We start from the raw sequence: 9,071 nt of genomic DNA on the forward strand, positions 1-9,071 counted from the left end.
TAGATAAGAAAACGGAAATTATCCATAATTCTACCGCTCAATAACCATTATTCATGTTTTGATGCATTTCTTTCATGCTATGCATTTTTTAAAATATTTGAGATTATACAATTAAATATCTCTTCTTTTAACCACCATGATATCACAAGCATTTTCCTGTATTTTAAATTGTTTTGTTTTCATTATTTAATGGCTGTGTAATAGCCCACACTTGGTATTAAACACTTTGCCTGACCTTCATTATAAATAATGTTGCAATGTTTTCCTGCATTTTAATTGTTCCCTTAGATTATATTCCCAGAAGAGGAATTATTGGATCAGTTTTTGAGGCTTAAATACATACTTCCAAATTGTTTTTTTAAAAAAACATTTTTATTAAAATATAGCTAACATACAATATTTTATTAGTTTCAGGTGTACGCAATAGTTATTCAACATTTATATACCTAAAGAAGTGATCACCATAAGTCCAGCAACCATCTGACACCATACCATACTATCACAATATTACTGACTGTATTACCTATGTTATACCAAATTGTTTTCCTAAATGTTTGTAGTAGTTTATATTCACCCCAATGGAGAGGGAGTATCTCCTTTTAGTTATTATGTTGACCAAATTAAGAGCTGTGTTTTAATGTAGAAACCAGCATTTTGGCACATTGCATTTGGATGTCTGTTTGTTGCCTGATAGCTTTAGACGGGATGACCAGATTGGGAGTGTTACTAAAAAATTTTTTGATATCAAAACAATCCTGAAGTTATGCTGATGGAAGGAGGTTGGCCAATTTGAATACAAATGAGTCATACGCTTTTAATGTTTCAATGTTTTGTAATTTGAATGTATTGCAATGAAAGTGGAAATGTGGGTAGAGGTTTTGTATGTGACCATATTGAATGTGAGTGACAGTGACAGTTTATCCCAGAGCAGTGGTGGCTGGGGAAGTTAGCCACTGTACTTTATTACTGGAGAAGAATCCTCCTCTTTCATCCAGATGGTAAGTGGGTTGGGAGTGAGAAAGAGGAGTGAGTGAGGGAGATCTATCCAAGATTGTGCCATTGCTTTTATTAATGTAACATTTAAAACAACAGCACCTTTTATTGTTTTATTTTTATTATAAAAGGAATGTATGCTCAATATAAGTAAGTTAAAAATACAATTTCAAATGAACATTACTTACAGTTGTATTCTTATAATCTTTTTTCTATGCATGTGTATATATAATTTTTATTTTTTGCATATGTAATTTTAACCAAAAAGATATGCTCTACATGCTATTGTATACTCGTTTCTCCCTTTTACTTCCTTTAAGTTGAATAGACTATAAATATCTTTCCATGTCATTTAATAGCTTTCTAAGCATCCTTTTAAATGTCTGCCCAGTATTTCATGAGTATATATGGATATCCTTTTTTTATTTAAGTCATCCCTTATGGTTGGACACTTTTGCATCATGTGTTTTATAGTACTGTCTATGATACTTTTTATCCACTGAACTCTGGGTTTTATAGCTACTGTGTTTCCCTGAAAATAAGACCTAGCCGGACAATTGGCTCTAATGCGTCTTTTGGTGCAAAAATTAATATAAGACACGGTCTTATTTTAACTATAAGACCCCGTCTTAATATAATATGATTAATATAATATAATACCAGGTCTTATTTTACTATAAGATCTGGTCTATAATGTAATGTAATGTAATATAATGTAACATAATGTAACATAATGTAATATAATGTAATATAATGTAATACCGGGTCTTATATTAATTGTTGCTCCAAAAGACACATTACAGCTGGTTGTCCAGCTAGGTCTTATTTTTGGGGAAACACGGTAGCAGCCTTGTTTGGGAATAGTTCAGAGAGAAGCTGACTCAATTTTAGAAAGTCTCAGCTGACCAACTGCAAGATAGATTATTGTGCCTGCCCTTTTCATTTCTTCTTTCCTTTTTGATTGTTCCCCTCTCTTCCTTTCACAGATCTGTAACAGAGGGAAGTGTAGGGCTCTCCATTTCTCCCCAGCCACTGTCTTGCTCTTCATTTCAGGGACCCACAGAGCCTGAGGCTGAGATAATTCCGAATATACCATGTTGCCTCCTCTCCTTATTTGTTTAAAGTAATTAGAGGCACAGTTAAAGAGTAAGATAGTATATGAGGATTAGTCAAGAAATGATAGTTGCCTGCCTGATCGCTGCCAACCTCCAATTATCTATCATTCCTCAGAGGTAACCAGTTGCAATTTTTCACTTGTTTCTTTAGATGTTTGTCTCTTTATTTCTATATAACATGCTTATATGGCAATTTTTTCCATATTACATTTTATCTATTGTTTTCCTATTATAGATTTAGAGTGTATTCTGCTTAGAGGCTCCAATTTTCATCCTTATATTCTATCGATAGAGTTATGTAACAGTTTTAATTAGACCAACATTTGTTTTTACATCACTATGATTATATAGATATTGTTCACAGCTGAGCCAAATAGTGTACTAGAGTTTTAATTCATTTTTTTTGTGTGAAACATTTTATTTTCCCTGTATTTAATAATTGCTCTTTTGTTTCTGTATTTTTATTTGCACCTGTTACTAATATATCCCTAAAGTCTCCATCAGAGTTTAGAAATACCTCTCAGCATGGTTAAAACTATTACATAATTTATATCTTCCTAGTCTCCTTTTTGGGAGGTGTTTTTTTCCTAGAACCCTGTATCCACTTTCTCCTTAGCTGTACTGGGAATTCTCTTCAACATTTTCTTTGGCATTCACTTAGCTTTTCTCCTAAGTGGGATTACTGTTTTCAGGATTCCTTGTCTTTCTCTTTGTTGATTTATTCCTGTGGTATACAGGTAAATGTTTAACAACTACCTGGAGGTGGAGTGGGGGTGGGGGAGTCAAAATGGGAGGAAGCCCTACTTTGTAGTGTTGCTGATTTCTGTGTATCAATATTTTCACCTTGGCCAATTTTAAGCAACTAATGTATGTTACTGAACTTGGTTTATTAGTCAGGATTCTCCAGAGAAACACAATACATATATCCCTCAGAATAAACCTCATCAGATAGATAGATAGACATCAATATCTATCTATCTATCTATCATCTATCTATCTATCTATCTATCTATCTATCTATCTATCTATCTATCTACCTACCTACCTACCTACCTATCTATCTATCTACCTACCTATCTATCTATCCACCTGAAGAGATTAAGAGATTTATTATGAGAACTGGCTCATGTGATTATAGAGGCTGAGAAATCCCACAATCTACCTTCTGCAAGCTGGAGAACCAGGAAAGCTGGTGGTATAATTCCAGTCTGAGTCCAAAGGCCAGAGAACCAAGGGAGCCAATGGTGTAAATCCCAGTCCAAAGGCAGAAGAAGACCAATGTCTCAGTTTAGCAGGCAGCCAGAAAACAAAAGTGGCAAATTCCTCTTTCCTCTGCCTGTTTGTTCTCAGACCCTCCCCAGATTGTACGGTGCTCACCCACGTTGAGGAGGGCGAGTTGCTTTACAGAGTCTACCCATTCAAATGCTAATCTAATCCAGAAACACCTCACAGATATACCTAGTAATAATATTTAATCTGGGCACCCTTTGGCTCTGTCACGTTGCCCTAAAATTAATCATCACATTCAGAATTGGGAAGGGATACTCTTATGGTCTGGTAAGAGAAAGCTACAGCATACCAGTAGGTTATCACCTTAATTTTGATGGAGCACATCTTCTACTAGCCTCCTGGGAAAGGGTACATGGAAAGTAAATGTTTTGAAAACTTTCATTTTTTTGAAATGAATATTTTACTCACACTTGATTGATGTTGTCTTGATATTGAAATCTAGGTGGGGAATTGTTTTCACTCAGAACTTTGGGGGTGTTACTCTATTTTTGTTGTTGTTGTTGTTTGTTTCTTGTTTCCAGTGTTGCGGGTGAGAACGCGATTGCTATTCTGGGTCCAATCCTTTTTATGTGTCTTATTTTTCTTTTTTGGAAGCCTTTAGAATATTCTCTTTACCCCTAATAGCAGGAAGTTTCATGATGGTACATCCCGTCCTCTAATTGTGAACGCTGAGCAGATCCTTTTCAGTCAGGAAGCTCATAGCTTTCAGTTCTGGGAAACTTTCTTATATTTCTGTGATTTCCTGTCTTTCATTCTCTCTTTTCCTAGAACTCTTGCTTCTTGGATATTAAATTTCTTGTTTTGATTCTGTAATTGTTATTGTTTTGGTCTCTGGGAGCTTTTTCTCAATATATCCCAGCCCTTCTGTGTAATGTTTGATGTTCCTGTCAGGATGATGGCAACCTTGGGTTTGGGGCTATGTCCTGTATCTGTGTCTCCTCCAGAGTGCCTGCCTGACATAAAGCTTGATGGGATGGAAAGGTAGAAACAGCAAAGGCTGTTCCAGGTAGATCTCGTTTGGCATACCAGGGACAAATTATTTAACTTCTCTGTTCTTCAGTTTTCTTGTTCAGAGCTCAGGGTGTGTCATACCAAGGAGGCGGGGCAGGCCAGAAAGCCTGAGGGGTGTGTCTCTCACATTTGGTGAAAGGAGGACACAGCCCTCCCATTCTCCCACCCTCCCCGCAGCCTGCATTCTAAATAAGGCATATTAATCTTAAAAATGTAAAATCCCCGTGAGAGATTACTTTGCATTTTAAGAGTACCCAGTGTCACAGTTAAATAATTCCATCTTAAAACAAGGAACATTTTGATACTTTAAATAAGAGTATTGCTTTTCAGTGATGAATTAAAAGTGTTTTCTTCCATCAGCCTGCCACATCCGACCTCCTTTGATCAAATTAATGACAATAATACTGGCTAAGATGTGTTGAGCCTTTACCGCATACCAGGCCCTGTTCCAAGTACTTAACATATATTTATTTAATTCTTACAATAAACCAGTGAGGTAGGTGGTATTGTTATTCCCATCTACAATTGAGGAACAGAGGCTCAGAGAGGCCTAGGGTTACACAGCTTGTAATCTATTAAATCTTCATGGAGAGGCTCCTGTGTGTGGATCCCTCACCTGAGGGAAGCCAGGGGCCTTGGGAAGGTCTCGTTAGTGGGGAGGTTGAGCATGCCCAGGCCCCCCCTCTGAAGCTGGTGAGAATGAACAACAAGTAGTATCCCAACCCACGAGGGAGGAGGCTCCTTGAGGCCGCACATCCTTTACAGCTGTCCCCCAGAGTAGCTTCCACAGGCTCCTGTGCGAGCAACCTCAACCACTAACACGGTTTCGCCTAGCAGCCAGGCTCCGCTCCCAGCAGACTTTGTTTAAACAGGCTGTTTGTAACAGCTGGGGCTGGCTCAGTGGAGCAAGTGAGTAGCCAGGGACGCTTGAATGCAGGTGCCTGTCTCTGAATGTGCAATCATGCAAATCCAGGGACCCAGACTGACGTGAATTGAAAGCCTGCTGTTCAGTTCCAATAAACTCAACTGTCTGTTGCCAGAGCAGCCCGGACTGGCAGTCCTCGACTCATCAAATCAAACGAGCAATTCTGGTGATAGAGGAAAGAAGTGTGGGGTGAATTCCAATCAGAGCTCACTCCCCTTGGGCAGACAGCATCTGAGAGAAGCTACAGACACCGTCTGGGGAGTAAATCTCACAGGAACTGGCCGCGAGACAGGAGGTGTTGCAGAGCAGGAGCTGAGGGAAACCACACTCTCTGGTCATAGGTTCTTCAAGGTCACCTGCCCCTCCCTCCTGTTTTTAGGGAGGAGTAAAGTGAAAGCCAGTGAGGGTCAGGGACTTGCTCAAGGGCACACAGCACACCAGCGGACTAGACCTCCTGATCCTGAGTCTTGGTTTCCTTTTAGCCATTACACCCATCACGCTTTCTCTTTAGCTCATTGCATCAGGTCACAAGTAATCCTAACACCTACCAACAGCTCTCTCTCCGAAGCCACTTAGGGAAACTAGTGGTAGCAAACTGAGTATAATATGAAGAACTGAAAGGGTTGTTTGAAGCACAGAAAAGGGGAAGCTAGGGGCAGGTTGTGGCGTAAATGTCTAGGCATTGTCTCAGCGACAGAGAGATTTGCAGGCCACAAGACTTGTCATCCTTTCTCTGACACAGTTCTCACAGACTCCCAAGTAACCTTCAGATAGAGCTTAGCTGTACAATGTCTGTTCTGTAAGTTGGGGCCCTGGGGTTGCCAGTAATAGAGAGCAATTCCAGCTAATAGAAGGCAAACCTGGGCATTCTTTCACTAGCAGCAGAAACACATTCTCTTCTTTGGTCCACCTGGCCAACCACGACTGCCCTGCAGCCTGGGGGCCTTGTTACACAGACCTTTGATAACTCCTTACTGCCCAGCCTAACCCTGCCCTGCCCTGGCCTCAGAAGTCCTTGGCAATGCTTGATAGATAAGACTCAGTAGGCTTCTAATTTGCAGTAAGTGCCAGCATCATGTTATTCAGATGCCACAGAAACCAGTGAAAGGGGAATGAATGAAATGGTATGGACTTCCTAGCTCTGTATCACCAATTCAGGAAGTTACCTTCAATGCCATATTTAAGCTTGCCTGCCAAGCTTGTCTATGCGCTTAAGCTCCTTTCCCCCTTCCCCCCTTAATCCCTCCAAGCCAGGCAAACCAGCAGAGGCTATTCTGGCACCAAATGGTGGTTACACAATTCCCATTTTTTCTCTCCCAGTGTATTACATCCAAGGAGAAATGTTAAAAGTATTGTTTGGCTGAAACATCTAGGCAGTTGTAGCTCCATAACAATGAATACCTCAGATTTTAAAGTTCAAAGGCTAGAAAGAATGAATATGTATTAACTCAGGGCAGCCCAGAAATATGTTTCAGTTCACGTCCTAGGTGAAAATTGACTTGCAGTCTTATACTATGTTTCCCCCAAAACAAGACCTAGCCGGACAGTCAGCTCTAATGTGTCTTTCAGAGTAAAAATTAATGTAAGACCTGGCCTTATTTTACTATAAGATCGGGTATAATATAATATACTATAATACCGGGTATAATAATTAATATAATATAAGATACGCTACGATACGATATGATATGATATAATACTCGGTCATATTAATTTTTGCTCCAAAAGATGCATTAGAGCTGATTGTCCAGCTAGGTCTTCTTTTCAGGGAAACAGGGTAATCCCAATTCTGAATTCCTGGGAGACAGAATATGCTAAACTCTCTGTGGGGCAAGTGTCTGGTGTTGGCCTAGTCATCAGAAGGGGCAGGGTCACCTACACTGCTGCTGGAAGACCACCCATGGAACCTGCTGGGAGGAACATTATCAAGATAAAAAGAGTTTCTGGCAAGCTGAGCAGATATCTAGAGATATCTACTATTTCCATCGCCTAATTAGATATTCAGGTTAAATGGCCTTTCTTTTTTTTCTTTTTTTTTAACTTTTTAGAAACTGTTTATTTTCCGTCACCCTTATTTCCATTTTGCGTAAGAGTTTGTGGAAGAACAGCTTAGGACCACTCAGTGGTCGTTCCCACCCATTCAGTGGCCTGAGCAATGGGGGCCGCAGACCAGTCTTCAGTGGCAGGCTGGGCACTCCAGTCTTCAGTAGAAAACTGCTGAGTGGGCACAGCGGGCACCTGCACGCCTTCAGACCAGTCTGCGACCTCAGGCTGAGCAGCAGTGAACTCGGGAGCTAGAGCAGTCCATTCGCCCTGAAACTCCTCCTTGGTCACAGCCTTCTCAGCGGCGGCCTGCTCTTCCTTTTCAGTCTCCTCAGGGTCTCTGGAGAAGTAGAGATCAGGCATGACCTCCCACGGGTGCTCACGGGAGATGGTGCCACGCATGCACAGGACTTCCCGGGCCAACATCCACCACATCAGACCCATGGAGTGAGCTCCCTTGTTGCTGCAAGGGATGGCAATGTCCACATAGCACAGAGGAGAGTCTGTGTTACACAGAGCGATGGTCGGCATGTTAACGTAAGACGCTTCTGTGAGAAGCTGGTGGCCAGCCCGGGGATCGGTCACCACCAGGAGTCTCGGCTCCCGGAGGCTGCCTGGATCTGGTTAGTGAAGGTCCCAGGGGTGAAGCGGCCGGCGATAGGAGTGGCTCCGGTGGCAGCAGTAAACTTCAGCACAGCTTGCTGGTTGGTATTCTTGGATAATATGACTCTGACATCAGCTGGGTTTTCAATGGCAACAATGGCACGAGCTGCCAGCAGAAGCTTCTCCCAGGATCTCTTCAGATTTATGATGTAAATGCCATCACTTTTCCGTTTGTAGATGTACTGTTCCATCTGGAAGTCAAGGTTGGTGCCACCTAAGTGGGTTCCTGCTGCAAGGAATTTGAGGACACCCTCCTCTTTCATTTGTAGGACATCAAGGACTCCGGATATTGTGAAAGAGTCCCTTTACGTTACGTGGGAACCGAGTACAACACCGTGTGGATCCCTCTCTGGGTAGCGCAGAAAGGTAAATGGCCTCTCTGTTACCATTAGTCTATTTGAGTTAGAGGGGCTGTTAGCCAATTTTTCTAAGGCTAGACCATCCTGTCTTAAACCAGACCCTCAGGTGTGCGGAATCCAGGGTCTTTGGAATGGCCAGAGGTTAACAGTGACCGTGAAACCATCTCCTATCTCAGACTTGTAGGTTTCGGTGTAATCCGTTCATTTTTACAGATGAGGAAACTTAGGTTCAGGGAGGAGACATGCCCTGCTCAAGGTCAACCCACCCCCAATAGGTACTTTGTGAAGTGGGGAGGCAGGAAGAACCTCCTTGCTAAATCCTTCACCAGCCATCAGCATGCTGTGGAAATGCTGACTGGATAAATACTGTACCTCTGTGGCAAGATTTGTGGCCCTGAGGCCTTCTGGGAACAATGCCGAAGAAGGTTTTAATGATCTGTCTACTGGGCATTTCTGAAGCATTCATTTTAGAGAAGGCCAAGGTGTTCACACTATAATTCTAAAGCTAATTTCTCCCTGGACTCTCATGCCCTGGCAGTAAGAGAGCACGGACAAGGAGAATGATGAGGCTTGCACCAACCCTTGATTTGTGTCCTTTTGACCTTGTGCTGCAGAAAGAAGATGAGCTGGGTGTGACTTTTTACACCTGCTTCAAAATGTTGTTACAGAAGG

The 9,071-nt window shown here is 41.6% G+C and overlaps 1 pseudogene across 1 annotated transcript; it reads right to left on the reverse strand.

The window, feature by feature from the left end:
• Positions 1-7,443: 7,443 nt before the first annotated feature.
• On the reverse strand, positions 7,444-8,321 carry LOC308498847 (small ribosomal subunit protein uS2-like; annotated as a pseudogene). The gene has a single exon. The product of its transcript is annotated as a small ribosomal subunit protein uS2-like (transcript).
• Between the last annotated feature and the right edge of the window lie 750 nt (positions 8,322-9,071).

This window comes from Rhinolophus hipposideros (genome assembly GCF_964194185.1).
Source record: "Rhinolophus hipposideros genome assembly, chromosome: 6".
In the NCBI taxonomy this organism is placed as follows: Eukaryota; Metazoa; Chordata; class Mammalia; order Chiroptera; family Rhinolophidae; genus Rhinolophus; species Rhinolophus hipposideros.